Source organism: Geotrypetes seraphini, chromosome 2 (assembly GCF_902459505.1).
Source record: "Geotrypetes seraphini chromosome 2, aGeoSer1.1, whole genome shotgun sequence".
Lineage (NCBI taxonomy): Eukaryota > Metazoa > Chordata > Amphibia > Gymnophiona > Dermophiidae > Geotrypetes > Geotrypetes seraphini.
In genome coordinates this window covers 283,101,632-283,119,722 of record NC_047085.1, presented here as the reverse complement: position 1 = coordinate 283,119,722, position 18,091 = coordinate 283,101,632, and positions in this window count along the sequence as shown.

The window sequence follows — 18,091 nt, the reverse complement described above, 5'->3', positions numbered from 1 at the left end:
AAGGCCCTGAGCTAAGGGCCTTTATCTGAAGGATCTCTGCGCACATGCAGATGTTGATGTGATGACATCACACATACGCGTATGTGTGTGATGGCATTGCTTTGATGTCCACTCACCTGCAGAGGCCCTCTAAACACGGGCTGGAGCTCAGGGAAGGAAACACGAGGTCCATGTGGAAGTGAGACTGGGGGCAGGATGGGGCGGGGGCAGGAGCAGAATAGGGTGAGGCTGGCAGCGGAACAGAGCTGGGCTGAGGTGGAAGAACCATGGAGAAGACAGAGTTATGACTCTCTTAGAAAAGCACAAGGTGAGACTGATGAAGACCCTTGACAGGTTGGAGGCAAAGCATCTCTCTGACATCTGACTCTCCCAGCAAGATCTCTATCACCCCTGTCCCCCACAGCCAACATCTCTCACTGTCTCCCCATTGTCCCCAATCCAGCATTCCTCCACTACCTCTGTAATGCCGATTCTAGTTAATGGCAGCCTGCTGCCATCTCTGCAAGCTTCTTCTGCCGCAGTCCCGCCGAAGAAAGAGGAAGTGACATCATCACAAGGGTGGAACCACGGTTGAGGGAAGCATACAGAGCCCCCTGCAGGCTGCTTGAAGATGTTTCCGGCAGCGATTTGGACTACAGCGAGGGAGTGCTGGCCAACCTGACACAAAATTCTGCACAGCAGGTAATTATATGTCCCTGGAGAATTCTGTGTAAATTCTGCATTGCGCAGTAGCGCAGAATTCTGCCAAGAGTATTGAAGCGAACAAGATCCGTTTCTTGGTCCCAAAATCGTCCTGCCATCTGGGTACGGATATCCGGAGGCATTCTCCTTAGAGAGAACACGTAGACAGTGTTCCAAAGAGATTGCCTGTTTTATTATCAGTGTACATTCATTTATATATCTTTTACATGGGTCAGTGGTATTAGCAGATGACGTAAGTACAAACCGTATCTGGTGACAGGATACATAGGCTTCAAAGAAGTAATCAACACTAAAAAAGGGGGGTGGGTGAATGAGCAGGATATGTACTTCATTGTTTAAATCAAAAGGTGTAAAAAGCTTCCCTTATCACTCTCAACCGGTACATGGCAGTGGGGGGTTGAGCCTTCATTGTCTCAGACTGCTAACTTCGTTAACATGATTAAATGACCTCTTCCCAAACATCAAGTTTTTGATTACCTCCAGCATAGACAGAGACAGAAAACTTATCCTTTCAAATGTGTCCTTTCAATCCCCTCTTACGTCATGAAAATGACATCATAAATGCATAGCATGAGCATGGAGGGAGAGATATTCTAGATATGTCTCTTGAGGAGGGGTTTTAGGGGCTGTAATATGAGTCAAACAGCGCAGGAACAGTCTAAAAATTACATAAGCAACAAGAGTGCAGATAATAATAAAGATTATAACAATAAGAAGGTCTTTCACCCACCCCTGCATCCAACTAAAATACAGATCCCAAGGATTAGATAAACCAGAATTACGTTTAAGTTCAGCAGAGAGGTCTTCTAATTTTTTAATGGCCATAGTAACCTTACCCATGGGACCTGCATTGTCAGGAATAAAGGTGCAACAAGATAAAGTACTGGGGAGAATTTTACAGACACCCCCCTTCTCTGCAAGGATCATATCCAGGGTCATGCGATTTTGGAAAGCCATCTGAGAAGTGGGCTTAACTGATCAGCAATATAGTGATTTTTATTCCACTTGTACCTTGCGGTTCAAAGCGGATTACATAAGAAGAGAACTGGACATTTCCAGGAGGGTACATGACATTGGAGAATACAGATTGAGGGTATAGACTTAATAACAGAATGAGTGTATAGACATAATAACATTGGAAGATAAATCAGGTTACATTACATTACATAGCAAATTGTCTGTTTCCATACATTGGTAGGTAATCGGTTTCGGTAGGATGATTTAGGTTCCAGGTGGCTTTGTTGTCTTTTTTTTTTTTTTTTGGTCGATTGAGGGTATGGTGCCAGGGAGTGTGCAGAACCTGGTCGGTGTAAGTGGAAGAGGAGAGGGAGAATAGGAAGATTGTAATGGTATTGAACAGTAGTGTTTTGATTTCTAGGGGAAGAGGAGAGGGAGATTAGATAGATTGTATATACTTTTTGAATAGCAGCGTTTTGATTTCTTTATGGAATGCTTTGAAGTCAGATGTTGAGGTTAACAATCTGGTGATGGAGGGTTCGAGTTTTGCTGCATGCGTTGCTATGAGGTTATCATAAAGCTTTTTACGATGAGTGCCATTGAGTGGTGGGTATGAGAATGGTGTCAGTGTTCTTGTTTTGGGTGGAAGGTTACGGTTTAGGCGATCGTTTAGGTGCTGTACCGTTGATTACTTTGAAGATTAGACAGTATAGTTTGAATTGAATTCTGGCTCGAATCGGTAGCCAATGTGAGTCTAGGTAGGCATTGGTGATGTGGTCAAATTTTCCGAGGGAGTAGATTAGTCTGAGAGCTGTGTTCTGAACGGTCTGTAGTTTTTTGATCATGTTTGTAGGGCATGGTAGATATAGGATATTGCAGTAGTCCACAAGACCTAGTACCAGGGATTGTACAATGATCCTGTAGTGTTCTTTGTCAAAGAATTTCCTTATTTTTCTTAAGTTGCGCATTGTGAAGAATGCTTTTTGGGTAGTTTTGTTGATTTGAGTCTGCATAGTGCAGCATCTGTCTATCAACACTCCCAGGATTTTGAGGGAGGTTTGGATTGGGTATTTGATTGTTTTAATTTCCAGGTCTGTTATAGATGGGTTTTTGTCCGTTTCAAGTATTAAGAATTTGGTTTTGTCCGAGTTTAATTTTAATTTGTGGTTTGTCATCCATTTTTCTACTTCATCCAGTATTGTTTCCAGGTGTCCTGTTGAGGTGTGGTCTTGGGTTTTGAAGGGGAGGAGAATAGTTATGTCGTCTGCGCAGCTGAATGATGTTACATTTAGGTTGTCTAGAGTGGTACCAAGGGAGGAGATGTAGAGATTGAATAGGATGGGTGAAAGTGGAGATCCCTGCGGGACTCCGCATGGATTTGACCATGGGTTAGATTTCGTATCATTTATCTAAACTCTGTACATTCTTGTTTTAAGAAATCCTTGGAACCAGTTGTAAACCACCCCTGAGATCCCTATTGCATCGAGTATCTGGAGTAGTATGGTATGATCAACTAGATCGAAGGCGGCGGAAAGATCTAGTTGGATAATTAGGATCCTGTGTCCTTTACTGAGGTATTGTCGGGCTATGTCCAGCAGTGTTGCTAGTAGTGTTTCCGTGCTGTGGTAAGATCTAAATCCTGATTGAGATGAGTGATATTGTGATCAGCTAGGTAGTTGGTGAGGTATTGAGCCACAAGTCCTTCAATCAGCTTGACATATAATGGGATCGAAGCGATAGGTCTATAGTTGGTAGGTGTGTCTATAGGACCTTTTTGGTCTTTCAGTAGGGGTGTGATTATAATCTCTCCAAGATCTTGTGGGAATTGGCCTTCTATGAGAGTGCTTTGTATCCATTGCGTGAGGCTGGTTTTGAATTTAGGGGAGGCATTTGTAAGTAGATACGATGGGCAGTAGTTCAAGTCGCATGAAGTGTGGCTGTATTTTTTGTATAGTCGGTTCAAATCAGGCCATTGTAGAGTTGGGAAGGTGGTCCATGTTCTGTCTGCAGTTATGGCTTCTTCCGTTGTGGGGGTTGTTATTAACTCCTCGAGCGTGATAGTTGAGTTGTTGAAGGTAGTTCTGATTTTGATGATCTTGTGTTTGAAATGGTCTGCTAGTTGGGAAGCTGTTGGTGTTTGATTGCCTTGAGAGGCAAGGAATGGGTTTGTGTCCATAAGTTTTTTTACTAAGTTGAAGAGTGTTTTTGTGTCAGAGGTGTTTGTGCCAATTAGTTTAGTGTAGTATGTTTTGCGCTTTTCCTTAAGTTTGATGTTATATAGTTTGATTTGGGTTCTCCAAGCGAATTTGGTTTGGTCATTTCTCTTTTTTCTCCAAGATTTTTCAAGTTGTCTGCAATGCCTTTTTAGTAGGAGGAGTTCGGAGTCGAACCACTTGTCTGAGGGTCTGCAGGTTCTGTGTTTGTTTTTTTCTGGGGCTAGCTCGTTCAAGGTTGTTTCACTTAGGGTGTGCCAGTGTTTTACGAAGTCTGTAGGGTCAGTGAGGACGATTGCAGGGTCCACTTTGTCCCAGAATATGGCTGGTTCAATTTTCTGTCTAGATTTGAAGGTTGTTTTTTGGGGCTTAGGTTTTATGTTATTTTGAGGCCAGTTGATTGTGAAAGTGTATTTGTGGTGGTCTGACAAAAGAGAGGGATGCCAGGTACCATTGGTGATGTGAATATTTGGGGTGTGGAGGTTGTGAGACGTGAATGCTGCTATATCAAGTTGGTGGCCTTTTTCATGCGTGGGTTCAGGATTGAGGATCTGGTAGGATAGGGCGTCGAGGTATGAGAGTATTTCATTTGCTTGTTTGGATGTGTGGTCTTCGAGGTGGAGATTGATGTCTCCTAGGAGCAAGCTGTATGTGGAGGTTAGAGAGTTCTGGAATAAGAATTCTTCGAGTTCAAGTTTTGAGGTGTTCCATTTTCCTGGAGTGATGTAGCATAGTAGACAGTTCAAGGTGCCTGTGAGTGTGTTGTCGGAGAGTTGGCATGCAAGAAGGTCTAAGTGAGGGGTTGATTGTTTGTGTAGCACTTTTAGGTTGAGGTTGTTTTTTACTAGAATCGCTAGTCCTCCCCCTCGTTTGTTTTCTCGACATACCAGCTCTAATTTGTAACCTTTGGGGCAGAATTTGGTTATGCATGGGTCCGAGTTGGATGTTAGCCAGGTTTCGGCTAGGAAGAGACAGCTTAGTTGTTCTTTGATTATCCAGTCTTTGATTAGATTTGCTTTTGGGCTAATTGATCTTATATTCATGTAGGCACAGGCTAACAAGGTGTGTTTTGTGTTGGAGTTAAGGTTGCAATTGAGGTAGAGGATATTTTTTGGTGGTGTTTGTTGTTTTTGTGTGGTGGTCTTGTGCTTTGATGGATGTCGTTTTCCCCAGACGGTGGGAATGTGGTCTTGGCTGGTCAGTGGGCAGGATAATAGGGTTCTGGTGGTGTGGATTTTTCTGGGTGGATGTGGTTGTCTGTAGGTTGCTGTCAGAATTGGGATGGGTGATAGGTGATATCCTGTGGTTTGCCAGTTTGAAATGAGAGTATTAGGAGGGCAAGTATGATTTTGTATGCATGATTTTCCATTTTGTTTGTGGGGTGGAAGATTCTTTGGATCTAGTATCTCTTTGGTTAGAGTTGTGGCAGTGGTGTTGGTGGTTTTGAGAGGATTTTATTTTGTTTGTTTTTGTTTTTATTTAATAGTAATCTGACACGGAGGAGGATGGAGAGAGTTTCTGTTCGCTCTCCTCTCCGATGAAGGTAATCGCCTATGTGTTTAGACTCTGGCTTGTGGTGGCGTAAGAGGAGTCTGGTCCCTCGCGGTTGGGGAGAGGGGCGGAGCAGGGCTCCCACGCTGCCTCTCCTCTGCTGGGCTCTGGGCTCTGCGGGCCGTCAGTAGAGGTGAGGGGCTCTAAAACAGAAGTCCGCGCTGCTGGGAAGTGAAGTCGGGTCCCTCGCAGGTCGGGGAGAGGGGCGGAGCAGGGCTCCCACGCTGCCTCTCCTCTGCTGCCTCTCCAATACCTTGCAAGGCGTCCCAAGAGTAATTCACAAAGCGTTGCTGATTATAATAAATGTAATTAATCCAATCAACATTCTTATTGATAGTAATAAGGGGAATAAGGGACTCAAACCTAGCCTTAACCTGGTCTCGGGCCTTGAATTCATCTGGGACCCCTCTTGGGACCCCTATCTCATCTATGTATAGCTAAAGCGCACTGGCCTATCTACTGGCTGGGTAGTTTAACACGGAGCCGAAGGTCTCCACAGAGCCAGTAAATATCACCTAAAGCAAAATCTGATGCTGCAACTCAGAGAGGTTCTGGTGGCTCCACTTAAAAGATTTCTTCAATAAATCCCTGGAGACGAGAGTGGCTGAAGTTAGGATGCAAATCACCAAGCAACAGCACCTCTGCTTTCTTATCTAGTGTATGGATATCTGCAACAAGATCTTTATGTAATTTCCAGTATGCCTCTGACAATAGTTTCTGATTAATCTTAAGTTATCTGTGCACCTGGACCCATTGTCCTAAGCACCCTCTTAATGAGACATTAACACCTTTTAGCTAATCATGATTTAATCAGGACTACTTGAAACCGTCTTCCTGCCCTCAGGGTCTATCTGCATTCCCATGCCAGAGTCAGATTGATATAATTTCCCATAGGCCTTGGCTGACACCAGCTATGCAAACCGAAAATGCTGAACGCCTGCAACAGCTATGCTGACATCTCCCATATTCTTTGAAATGAAAGCAAGCTTGTGGTACCCTTAGCCAGTCTGCATTTCGCATATGCCTTGCCAATCTCTAACAGTATATCAGCATGTCCCCTGTCCTGCAGAATCTCCAAGCTATGAAGATAAACAGTTCCCATTATGAGTTCAAACCTCTGTCTTAGGTGGTATAGGCCATCATCTGGGCAGGGATCCCAGTATGCTTATATCTTACCCGTCGTTGAGCGAATGAACGGTGCATAAGGGATGCAGGAAACTTTCTCAGGAGGCCCAGGCAAAAAGGTACAAAGATGTCATGAGAGAGCATGCAAGTATGGGATAATATTATCTCTGACCCTGGTAATGGTAATGCAATAAGCCATGCCAAATTAGAACCAAATTAGCCAAATGCCAGAGAAGATACTGGAAATTCATGTATAACTGCCTTAAAAGCTAGAAGGAACTTTGTATGATATGCGTTGTAAAGAAATGTACACGTGTTTCACTTTACAGCAAAGGAAAATCATAATAATACATAGCAAAATTTGTACAATAATTAAGATAAAAGGGTGAATTAAAACATTAAATACGTGGTTTGCAGTGGGCGAATACGCAAAGAAAAGTTCCCAAACTTGAGACATGAGCATCTCGGAGCAAATTTTGTGCAATCTGTCCATTTTCAAAAGTGATAGTATGATTCACTTCTTTGGAGGTTTTCTTAAGTTGTTCAATAAAGTTCAGCAGCTTATGAAATGTCTCATTGCCCATACCAAAAGGTAGTAGACATTCAGCATATGAAATAAAGTCTGGAATGTCCATAGCAGTAAATAATTTGAAATGTACAGCAAAGTGTTCTTAGGAAAGAGGCTATCATGATTCCATAGATAAGTGTCTTTGCAGTCAGGGTTCAGGAAGATGAATTACAGTCTCTTTAAACTGGTGAGATGCACGCTTGGGATGAAATGATGTCTGTATACAGGGATGGATACACCGGCTTGACATTCAGCAGCTGTACTCCAGTGTGATCCAAATAAGAGATAGAAAACGGGAGAGAAACCATGTTGCCTGTACTGAATGTAGAGAGAGAGAGACATCAGGTTGCCTGTACTGAATGTGGCAACATGTGACAATATTAATGCATTTATTTGTTATAGTTATGGCAAAAGAGAGACAACATTTAGGTACTTAAGGTTCTTAATCAGACATTCCAAAAAGATATGTTTTTGTGTGCTGCATATAACCATTATGGCAATTCAGAGAGACCATAATTCTGTACTGAATGTATATAAAAAAATGATGTCAGAAATGTGTACTGAATGGTTCATATCAAGTGAGCACCATAGAATAAACACTGTATAGATATAGAGTAAAACCTTTTCTTAAAATATAATCCCTAACTAAGCTACATTACTATATGCAAATAATGCATAGCATAACCATCTCATATTTAGAAACGCTAATGTCTCTTTGGATCGTCTTTATCTCTACAGTGACAAAGAGGATCCCTGGAAAACACCAGAAATATCCTTGTGCCAAAACTGGGATGGCTATGTATATATCCAAACTGCTGCTAAGAAAAAGAAAAGAAAAACACATTTTAATTTTGCAACATCCTAATTTCAGCTAAAACAATAGGAAGGAATTTTTTCCAATTCACAAATGTGCCAGCTGTGGCTTTCCAGATTTTGTCTTTAATAGTCCTGTTCATGTGTTCGACAATACCGGAACTCTGTGGGTGATATGGGAGATGAAATTTCCACTCAACGCGGAGTGCGATAGCTAAATCTTTGCATACTTTGGCAGTGAAAGCAGGACCATTATCTGAGTTGATGTGTGTGGGACATCCCCACCTAGGGATGATTTCACGAAGTAAAATGTTCACCATAGTTTCATTTGTAGTGGGGAAAAAACTTCAGGTTATCGGAAGAACATGTCAACAATAACAAGGGCAGCTGGTATACAGGGTTTCCCTTCTTTGCACCAAAGTCTGTCCGAAGGGCGACTTTGGGCACCGGCCAGATGGGCATTGATTAAGCCAGTGACCAGGGTCTCTGCAATTAAAACATCCAGTACTTCTGAATGGATTATTACCACCTCGATCGGAGGCAGGGGCCTGCCCCCTATGAAACCCACGACCCCTTCTTCCATGAGAAGTGGACAGATGCGGTCCCCAGGTGGGTAGCTGGCCCTGATAATGCAGGATTTCCCAAGGCTTAGAGATCTCAAAGCGTAGGAGAGTGTTGCGTAGTGGTTAGGATTCCTGTTGCTCATCGCATTACCTTTAAAATCCTACTTTTAGTTTTTAAAACACTATCTTTGAACGAACCCCAATTCATTAATAGCTACTTATTCCCCATAGTATATCACGTTCTTTAAGATCCATTAATCAAAAACTCTTAACAATTCCATCACTGATAACTTTCAAGTTATCGGAACTCGTCGTCATGATATCTTCTCTGTAATGGCCCCACAATTATGGAACATCTTACCGCAGCATGTAAGAGAAAAAAAATGACCTAAACCATTTTAAAGGCAATCTGAAGAGCTTCCTTTTTAAAGACGCCTTTAATTTATTTATTCCCCATTCCTATTGTTTTCACCATTCATGTCTTCTTTTGTGCTTTGGGTCATTTCATGTCAAGTGATCAGATTCTTGGAAAGTGCCCTGCATGACCATCACGGATTTTGATGAAACTTCATATGCAGAGTCCACCATGTCTCAAATGAACTTTGGTAAAGTTTTAGTTTCGCCTGTGGAATATTTGTGGAGATATAGCCATTTGTTTGACCCCATACCACAATGAAATACAGTATGACAATGACATTCTGACAACTTTGAGACACAATATCTCCCGAGCTGTGTTTCCCAAAAAACTGAAACTTAGCTACCCTGCACAACTTTTTGAGCTCTGTTCATTGCTACCAATAACAATTTTTGCCGAGCACTGATTAAATGCCTGAATTACAGTAAACTTGGCCGAAAAAATTAGTGCTCCAAAAAAAGTCAAAGTTTGACATTACTTAGCTCCCACAATAATTGAGTAATAAATGCGAAATTTGGCGCATAATGTCTCAGTACAACGTTGTTTTCAAAAGTACAATTTCAACCTCCAAGCTCTTTCCATTAGTTTACAAATTAAGTGTAAAGTTGCTAATTTGTGTAAAAAGGCCAAAAATAGGGTATTTTCAGCCTGCTTTTACAGAAAAATACCTTTTAGAAACTCTTTCAAATCAGTCTCATTAGAAAGAGCATATTTCAAACCCCCTAGAAAAGTGGACTTCATTTTTCAACACAGGTTAACAATGGCTGAAAAAGGGGGACAAAGTTGGGAGACGTTGCCACGGCAACAACCTCTATTTCAACATAGTTCTGTCATTTTTTAAAGTTACAGTTTTGTATTGACGTAGTATTACTACTACTCTATTGCGTTGGTCCATGGTGACATTGTCACTACCAGTTCAAGAGTTTGAACTGGCAACCCCATCGCCATAGGGGTCATGCCCGATAGCTGTGCAATACCAGCCACGGGTGGGCCACTTCGTCCAGGTTCCTAAGCCTCGCATTTGGTTTCTTTGTCAAGGTTCCAAAGCCTTTTGTTGGTATCTTTCTGGTTCCAAAGCCAATGATTAGGGTGTCTTATCCTAAGTTCCCAAGCCTAAATTGGGTATCTTATATGGTTCCCAAGCTGAAGTGAAGTCCACTTTGATTTTAACTGCCAGCAATCTTTATAACATTCTGTTAAATTTTTGAGCCACTTTCTTCAATGCAGTTTCTGGAAATTGATATTGGCGGCCGGATGATGTAACTGAAGGGGCACAAAGCATGCAGATGAGGTGTTGCTCTGGAACCCAGCAAACGTCTTGCCTTTCTGGCCAATAAAACGAAAGAGCTGGACCGTGAGGATGCATAAATTTTATCAATGCATCATTTTGTTCAATTGAGACTTCAACAACGTTGCCTATCCACCATTGATTATCGTAAGTACAGGCAATGTAGCAACCAGGAAAGATTTCGGACACTTTAAAATTTGGAATGGCAGTATCAGAAATTTTGGCAACAAAATTTATTGTGTCATTTGAAACTTTGCTGACACGAACCGAGTTTGAGTCGACTGGCATAAATTGGTGGTGCTCTCTGGTACCGGCTACTGTGCTGCTTTCATGCCATCTTTCTTCTTGAAACTTTTTGCTTTCTTCAATTTCTTCTTTTGGAACATAAATGTATTTAACTCCGTGTATATTTTGGTCACAAAAGTTAAATAGATCCTTTGGCGTCAATATTTGATCTGTTGATGGTCTTTGGAGGCTAGCCCGGGCAGCCAGTCGTTTAGTTGTTCCACCAACTCCATCGCAGGGTGATTTTCCGTGTCTAGTTCCAAAAAAATTCCATTCAGCCTCAATGTTGAAATCATTTCTGTGATTGCACAAATTCACAAAGTTCTTGTAGTTTTTATATTGTGCAGCTGAGCCGTCACTGAAGTAGTATATTTTGGTAATGTTTGTTTGAGTTACCAAAAATTCGATCAACTTTTGAATAAACACGTGTACAGATATCGTATCATGTTGCATATGATCAGAAATAATGCAACAGTTTACAACTTGCAATGTGCCCACTTCATTGAGGTAATATGCAACAAAAGGATGTGAATTTTCCCAGTGAAAGCCTTGGGCGGCATCCTGTACAACAAATGAGTAATTTTCAGCGAAATCCATCAAAACGATCATTTCCGTTTCTTTTAAGCCTGTCTTCAACATCTTCAAATATTCACTTTGATGTTTTGAAATGAAATGGTGGCTTGTCAACTTTCAAATCTTACTTACAAGTCTTTCAATAAAGTTGTCCATGGTTAGTACGCTTGTTTCTAATGTTTCACGGTCAGCGTGAACCCATTGCTTAAATTCTATTGATTCTTCTGGATCTAAATCCTTGAATATTTCTTCCAGGTATGTTGTTAGTGCTTCTTCACCAGGGCAGTTTTGACATCGTTGTAGCACACAGTTTTTTCCATAAGAACTTTGTAGTTCTCTTTGACATTGGCGCCTTGTAGCATGAGCTTTACATTTTGATGTATCGTGTAGACACACACGGAGTGTGCACCTGATGCACCAACGGTTACACACCACTTTGGCCTGAGCTCACAGAATTTGGAAAAACCAATTTCAGTTCCGTATTTGTTACAGTACGCCACGTACAGCTCTTTTAAATTACACAACAGCAGCCGCTTTTGCTTTTGTACTTTTAAACCATTGAGGCGGACTGAAATGCAATCTTTTTTGACAGGACATATTCTGCTGAATTCATCGTCTTCGTAAAAATCTTGAACTCTATTTGCAATTTCTTTTGGAAGGGACTTGCCAATTTTTGCATCAGGTATAGAACAAATGCCTTTCTCTTTCTTTACTTTTTGGGCTGTTCTGACCATGCGCTCTGAAACGCCAAACTTCATTGCTGTTTCCTTTATTGACCAACTTTTTGGGGCCATCGTCAATAATTGAACTTTCATTGACCTGTTGGATATTGCAATTTTCGTTTTCATTTCTTCAATGAGGTCAGTGTAATCTTCACATAACTTGCATTCTACAGACTGACGAGACGGCCCAACTTCTTCAGCTGAAACTCCAGCAGCAGATGTAATCTTCTTGGCTATCACATTCTGCACACGTTCAATTTTTCGTATCACATAGCCGGCTTTATCTCTACTAGCTAACCTTCGAATTTTCAATGGAGAGGTTCCTAAAGCAGTCAAGCTTTGATCAACTGCATCGGAGATGCTGATATCAAAATCGTCTGAAGATGAAGATGCTGCTGTAGCTTCACTCATTGAAACTTTGCACCTACTGCAAAGTTTCTGACCTGGCTTGATATTTATTTTTGCCACTTTTCTAAAATCATTAGACATGGCAAGATCGACTTTTAACAATCAACTTTGAAAAATGTGATTTTTCTTTTCAAATGGATTACAACACGATGTTTGCTTTAATTCGTATTTGTCGAGATACTTTGCTTTGTGGTGGCCTGATTGACTTCCTCTGTTGCTGGAGCGTTCCATTGCTGCTACGGAGGATCCTGACGGGAGAACCGGCGGGCTGAGAAATTCTTTGCCTTTTCCTCCTCAATAGAGGCACTTGAGGCCATTGCCGTGCTTGGCTGACGGATGCAAAGGATATCTACGAGAAGAAAGTTGGACAGCTATGGGTTTGTAGGAAAGAAGCAGGGGTTTCGAAAGAACTGGGAGCAAGCTCGCCGCAGGTGGCCAAGATGGTGGTGTTGGAGGCCACTTTGGGGGGCGGCGTGGATCTCCAGGATCGGTCAGGTGGTGGTGGGCAGGGGAGCACCATAGAGGCCCCGGACTCCCTAAGAGATTTGCTGCTGGACATTCGTAAAGAAATGCAGTCCTTATGCCATGATGTTACCAAGGTAGTAACAGATTTAAAACAAGACCTGGAGGAGCTTATGAAAAGACAGGATGAAGTGGAAGCACATGTTAACACCATAACTGAGGACATTATAGAAGTGCAGCAGGCAGTGGCTGGACTGCGTGCGGAGGAGTTAGCGTTGTTGGACAAGTTGGAAGATCTGGAGAACAGATCCCAGAGGTGTAATCTTTGGATCCAGGGATTGCCGGAAGAAAGTGCTTATCAGGATGCTCGCAAGACAGCTTTGGACATCTGTGCGGACATTCTCGCTGGTGCTGTAGCGGGTGGGGGACGGGTGCCGGAAATAGAAATAGAACGAGTGCATCGGGCTTTGGGGCGCCCTAAATCTAACTTGTCCCGTTACATTGTTTTGTATCTGAGCAGCTTTCGGGTGAAGGAGAAAATATTTCATGCAGCGCGGAAGCAGAAGGATTATAAATGGAATAATTTGCGGGTGGACATTTATCAAGATGTGGCGGCTATAAGAACATAAGCATTGCCTCCGCTGGGTCAGACCAGAGGTCCATCGTGCCCAGCAGTCCGCTCCCGCGGCAGCCCCCCAGGTCCATGACCTGTAAGTGATCCTTTACCTAAATCGTGTAATCCTTATTCATTTAGTGTCCTGTATAGTTACCCTCTATCTGTATCCTTCAATCCCCTTCACCTTCAGGAAGTCATCCAATCCCTTTTTGAAACCCAATATTGTACTCTGTCCTATCACCTCTTCTGGGAGCGCATTCCAGGTGTCCACCACCCTCTGAGTGAAGAAGAACTTCCTAGCATTCGTTTTGAAGCTGTCTCCTTTCAATTTTTCTGAATGCCCTCTTGTTTTTGTTGTCCCCATTAGTCTGAAGAATCTGTCCCTCTCCACCTTCTCTATACCTTTCATGATTTTATAAGTCTCTATCATGTCCCCTCCAAGTCTCCGCTTTTCCAGGGTAAAGAGCCTCAGCTTCTCCAGCCTTTCAGCATACGAAAGGTTTTCCATACCCTTTATCATCCTAGTCGCTCTTCTCTGGACCCTCTCGAGTATCGCCATATCCTTCTTAAGGTACGGCGACCAGTATTGGACGCAGTACTCCAGATGCGGGCGCACCATCACTCGATACAGTGGTAGGATGACTTCCTTCGTTCTAGTAGTGATACCCTTTTTGATAATGCCCAACATTCTGTTCGCTTTCTTTGAGGCCACTGCACATTGCGCCGCCGGCTTCATTGTTTTATCCACCAGTACCCCCAAGTCTTTTTCTAGGTTGTCTTCCCCCAGTACCCTCCCTCCCATTGTATAGCTGTACATCGGGTTCCCTTTCCCTAAATGCAAGACTTTACATTTCTCTACATTGAAGCTCATCTGCCATCTTTCTGCCCACTCGCTCAGTTTGTTCAGGTCTCTTTGTAGATCTTTGCATTTCTCAACAGTTCTGACCCTACTGGAGAGTTTTGTGTCATCCGCAAATTTTATAACTTCGCACTTCGTCCCTGTTTCCAGGTCATTTATGAACAGCAGCGGTCCAACACTGACCCCCTTTCCAGGGGTTTGCAAGCAGTGACCGCCTATTTACGCTGAGAGGATTTTGATATCGATGGCTTTTTCCTTGGCGCTGACAGTGGGGAGCGTGACAAGACGAGTTCGTACAGTGGTGGAGGCTTGGTCGATGCTACAAGAACTAGGTGCTCCTAACCTTCTTGAGAGGGGATCTGCTGAAGAGAGAGAGGAGAGAGCTAGACCTTCCGGATGGCGGAGACAGACCAGAGGAGTGACAGTGCGGAGTGCTGTGAACTATGAGCCTCAGAGATAATCCATGTGAGTGGGTTGCTGACTCCACTGGACTAATCTGTTGGATTGGATGCTTTTGTTATTCGGAGGCTGTAGGGTTTTTAATGGGAAGTGGGCGGTGTGTGTGTGTTGGGTGAATGTGTTTTGGGAGGGTAGGAGGATTGGTCGGGGAGTTTGTGTACTGAGGGGATTTGGGAGGAGGGTCAGGTGGTCTGGTTGGTCTGTTGCTGTTTGGTTGGAGGTTCTATTATGGGGGGCTGTGCTGTGATGTGGCTGGGTAAGTGCTGAGGGGAGGGACGGAGATTCTGTTGGAGAGGGTTGTTTGTGGGGTTTCCGGGTGGAGTGTATGGCATATATTTGGTGTCCATATTGGGATGGTGGGGTGTGCATTGGGGTGGTGGAGTTGCTTCTTCCTCAAGGGATCTTGAGATCTGTTTGAATGGTCTTGAGATGTAGTTTTGGATTGGGGATGGGGGAGGGGGTGTTGGAGGGGGTAGGAGTAAGATGGGGGTGGGGGATGGGTTGGGAGCTGGGATGAGGGGAAGGGGATATGGTACTCTCTGCCCTGCTTTGGTAATGGATGGTTGACTGATGCTCTGGTGGGGCCTGGTCAGGGGCTGGGGTGACTGGGTCCTGTGGATATTGATGGTGAAATATGTGGAGTGGTTAGTAATAGTGGATACTGGTTAACTTTGCAACTTGGAATGTGGGGGGGGTATAAATTCTCCCATTAAGCGTTCAAAAATTTTACAACACTTACAGTGTCATAAGGTGGATGTGGCCTTTCTCCAGGAGACTCATTTGTCTGATCTTGAACATATGAAATTGAAGCAATGGTGGGTGGAGGAGTGTGTTGCGGCTTCTGCATTGGGGAAACAAAGGGGGGGTAGCGATTCTATTCCTTAAGGGTATCCTAGATAACTTACAAATTTTGGCTAAATATGAGGAGGGCAGATATGTGCTATTTCGAGGGGTAATCGCGCAGGAGGATATGGTATTTTGCTGTGTCTATACTCCTAATGAAAATGATTTGGCATTTTATGCTAAATTGACCAGTTTGTTGTTGCCCTATGTCCAGGTCTCCCTGATCGTAGGGGGAGACTTAAATGCTGTTTGTAATTCTAGTTTGGATTGCACAGGACCGGGGGGTGCCCTGCGTCGAGCAGGGGAAAGGGAGCTCCAAAAATTTTGTGATAACCTGGAATTAATTGACTCCTGGAGGGTATTGCATGGCACTGAGAGGGATTATACTCATATGTCCCGGGCGCATGGTACACAGTCTCGCATAGATTATATTTGGGTGACGGAACAGGTGTTTCGAAAGCTGAAACAGGCTGAGATAGGTCCTTATACAATTTCTGATCATGTCTGGGTTCAAGAAAGCTGGGTATTTCCGCTTGCATTGTATAGAGATTCAAACTCTAGGGAACGGTTGTTGAAAACATGGAATGAATACAAATGACATACTGCTCACGCAGAAGGGGACCCCATCTTATTTTGGGAAGCGGCGAAGGAGAAAGATGTTGCTAAGGCCTGGAGACGGTATGGCCAGACTGGTGATCTCATGCACAAACAAGAGTTGTTGGAATATCAAGTGGTCCTTAATTCCCTACTACATCAGCGGGCGAGTAAATCTCTTGCTTATTATAAGTACAAGCTTTATAGATACGGGAATAAGGGGGGGAAACTACTGGCCGGACTGGTTTCTACCAGGACGGGTACACGTAGGGTTCAGCAGGGGAATGAGCAGGGGAAGAGAGTTACAACTGACCCGGAGATCAGAGATATATTTTTTCGCTATTTTAAGAATCTTTATGCCTCCCCGTCGGAGGCAGGTGTAATGGCGGGGCCCTATTTGGATGGGATAGAGTTGCCTTGTATCTCTGAGACAGGGAGCGTTTGAATGCACCAATAATGCCAGAGGAAGTGTATTGGGCAATAGGGAATAGTCCTTTGTTGAAGGCACCGGGCGAAGATGGCATGCGCATTGAATTTTATAAGCTCTTAGGTGAAGAGATCATTCAGCCACTTGCTCAGATGTTTACTGTCAGGGTTGGGGCAGAGGCTTTACCGGAGGGTATGAACACAGCACGCATCTTGCTGTTGCCTAAACCGCATAAAGACTCTAAACAAGCAGGTTCCTATTAACCTATTTCCTTATTGAATATGGAAGTTAAATTGTTAGCGAAAATCATGGCAAAGTGGATGGCTGCTGTGCTTCCCTCCCTTATACACGAAGCTCAGGTGGGATTTGTGAAAGGACGAACTATAGCTAAAAATGTAAGAAAATTGTTGCTGTCTTTGGAACAGCGGGCGGCGAGCAATTTCTCATCTGTGCTGGTTAGTTTTGATGCCGAAAAGGCATTTGACAGGGTGAGGTGGGATTTTCTTTATGATACTTTAGCGACCTATGGTTTTGATGTTTTGTTTTTTTTGATGTTTTGTTTTTGTATCGGCGGTGCAAACATTGTATGCTTTTCCACAGGCTAGAATAGTGTTGAAAGATTTCAAAACGGACAGGTTCCTGATTTCTAGGGGGACGAGACAGGGTTGCCGCTTATCGCCATTGTTGTTTGAGCTTACATTGGACCTCCTAATTCAGGATATTTATGCGATGCCATCTATAAAGGGAATTGACATTGGAGCTACCTCTTTTTTAAGTTATCCGCCTTTGCAGATGATATTTTAGTACATCTTACAGATCCTTTGCCTTCTTTGACAGCCTTACTGGACTTGATAAAAGAATATGGTGAATATGCAGGGTTTCGTTTAAATGTGGATAATTCGGAGGCGTTAGCATCCTCTGCGGCGGTTCAGGCCCTATGGGGGAATGGATTTCCATTGACATGGGCGCCTGGGCAGTTTGTGTATTTGGGGACATTGATGACTATGCAGGTTCCACGTTTGTATCATCTTAATGTGGATAAGCTTCAGCAATAGACGGAGCTTTTGCTGGAGACATGGAAGGCATTGCCCCTTTCTCTGATGGGGCGCATTTGTTTGGTTAAGATGTTCATCTTTCCCAAATGGCTGTATGTTTTGCAGATTCTGCCGTTGTGCTTGCTAAAGAAAGATTTACGCATTCCGTATAAAGGGGTTACTTGTTTTTGTTGGGCGGCTAAGAAACCTAAATTGAAGGTGTCTCAGTTGTTGGGGAATTGGCTTAGGGGAGGATTAGGATTACCAGATGTGCGGATTTATAATTATGCGTGTCCGCTTCGTCATTTGGGAGATTGGGTGAATATGACTAGCAATTATACCCCTCTTCTGATGGAACGTGAGTTTTTTGCTCCCTATGATGTGTTTGCATTACTGCATAGTTCTCGGAGGGTGCTGCCCCCTTCTATCAGATCCAGTGTATTATTTAATGCATTGCAAGCGGCTTGGTGTTGGCTTGTGCATGTCTTGGGAGAAGATCCGATGGTTACTGATCTCTTGCCCTCTTGTCCTCCGGGAAAGGAATCGAGAGAATATCTGTCCTGGAGAGCAAAAGGAGTTACAAGTTTAGAACATATTTTGGGGGATGATGGGGA